Source organism: Centruroides sculpturatus, unplaced genomic scaffold, assembly GCF_000671375.1.
Source record: "Centruroides sculpturatus isolate CEXI.00-Female unplaced genomic scaffold, Cexi_2.0 scaffold100, whole genome shotgun sequence".
NCBI classification, from domain to species: domain Eukaryota; kingdom Metazoa; phylum Arthropoda; class Arachnida; order Scorpiones; family Buthidae; genus Centruroides; species Centruroides sculpturatus.
The window spans coordinates 858,368-860,602 of record NW_019384300.1 but is presented as its reverse complement, the minus strand read 5'-3'; the positions used below and the strand labels follow the sequence as shown (position 1 = coordinate 860,602).

Here is a 2,235-nt window from a genome sequence, read left to right as displayed (position 1 = left end):
TAAAATATTTTCAATATTACGTAAAAAAAAGACTGTTGAGAGTAGAAAGTACATTCAGTCAGACATCTGTTAATCGATTTTGAGTGAGGAATAAAATTTTAAAAATCGATTTCAATTCGTAATCTTAATTATTATGAAATAATGAAGATATTTAAACGTTTTAATGAGATTAAAAACGATAAAAAAAATTCAATGACCACGTGGAGGTGCCGGGGTTCGAACCCGGGACTTTTCGCATGCGAAGCGAACACTCTACCACTGAGCTACACCCCCTTGGCTACGGAAGGTTCGTAAATGAGTCTTAAATACATAACTCACTCATTTGTACGTTATTTATAATTAATTATGATTAATAATTAATTAAGTTTAATAAATCACATAATTAATTGAAATTCCATTTAAAAAAACCTTATTTAAATTACAAAACAAGAGGTAACGAGCAATCGATTCTGATGTTAGCACTGAAAAGAAGTTAAAAAAAAGTTACTTAATTAATTATAATTAATGTTAATGATATTAAAATTAGCTACAAATTAATTTAAATTAATTTATAATTACTAAACTCTTCGACGATTGGTCGAAATAAGCGAATAAAATTCCATTACTTAAGTTATTGAAAACATATTATTAAACTAATGATTGATTTAAAATAATAATTATAATTATTAAATAAATATTTAATTAAAATTAATTTTTTAAACTAAATTGGTTAAATATCAAATTTTATTAATTTATTAATTTTAATTTATAATAATTAAATGTATATAGATATATATGCATTAATAATAATTTATGACATGTGCCTCCATCTATGAGCGAAAAAATTTATGAATTTTATGAAAAATTTTTTTTACGATTAAATCTATATATATATGACGAAAAATAACGAAATTATATGTATAAGTAAAGTATTATCATATCGTAAAACCTATATTTTGAGTTGTTTATACATCAATCATGTAGTATGTCATTAACCGGAGTTGCATGACATACACCACCTGTTCTGTTAATAATTTTGTTGTAATTGGAACAAACCTATAGATTAAAGACATACACTGATGATCATATCTCGTGACAGATATTCCAGTAAAATTCTTAAATCATAAGTTGGCCAAAAATCGTTAATTTATACCTCTCCAAAAACAAAAAAAAAATTTACTTTAAAAAATTCCTTATTTATTATTAATTTATGCCTGTTTTCATAACATTTATCATAATTATATTATAATTTACGAATCTTATAATATTTATAAACCGATATTAAAGTTTTTAAACCGTTATTAAAATGGCGTACGAAGAAAATCACGAGTTACGTATTTTCTTCATTTTCTTCTGTAATTTATGGAATTTTAAGGCTTTTCTAAGTAAATCTCTTTTAAACTTCGTATGTTTAAAAAATTTTAATGTTAAATTACTTTTTATTAAGAATTTATTTAGTTAAGTTGCATTATATCAAGGAAACACGCATCAAGATTTTAGTAAAAAATTTATTTTTAATTCTAAATCGATAGTTTATGCTCTAGAAGTGATTATATAAGTATTATCGAGTAAAGAACAACTTTATTAAGTAAAAATATAAAGAAAGAAGCTTAGATATTCCCCTTTTTTACGTTTGAAAGGTAAGAAAGAAGGGAAAAACCATTAATAAGTATTACAGTAGATAAAGCGATGCTGACCACAATACAGATTAAAGCGTCAAGGTATGATAAAGTAAAGTAGATAAGTAAAAATAATTCTACTTTATATCAAATACTTCAGCCATAATCATCAAGAATTTTTCAATAGATGACTGGAGGAAAGAAAAAAAAAAGAAATAGAGTAGCTAAAGAATAAATCTAGTATTTACCTGAAGGATTTAAAAAAGGAATTAGTTTAGAATAAATCCGAATAGTTCTTTACTTTTTTTAGATTATCCGAAAAGAACTTTCGATTAAAAAAATTATAAAGAAAAGAAGAAAATTTCTAATTTTCTTTTCTAGTATCTACCTAAATACATTTTATATTTTCTCTTACAAAACAATTTATATTAGATCTTCCCCTTGTGTATTATCTTTCCACCTCTCTTCTATATCACGTAGACTATATACATACGAAGAGGGAGGTTAAAATTAAAATTTATATTCCTTTCCCCCTTATATTAAACTTATAAACAACTTATATTAAATCTTTCTCCTTTTCTTGTGTTTAACATCTTCTCACTCCTCTTCTTCACATAGATTATATATACAAAAGAGG

The 2,235-nt window shown here is 24.1% G+C and overlaps 1 non-coding gene across 1 annotated transcript; it reads right to left on the bottom strand.

The window, feature by feature from the left end:
• Window positions 1–201: 201 nt before the first annotated feature.
• Trnaa-cgc lies at window positions 202–273 on the bottom strand. Its single transcript has one exon. It is a non-coding gene; the product is annotated as a tRNA-Ala (tRNA).
• Window positions 274–2,235: the final 1,962 nt, after the last annotated feature.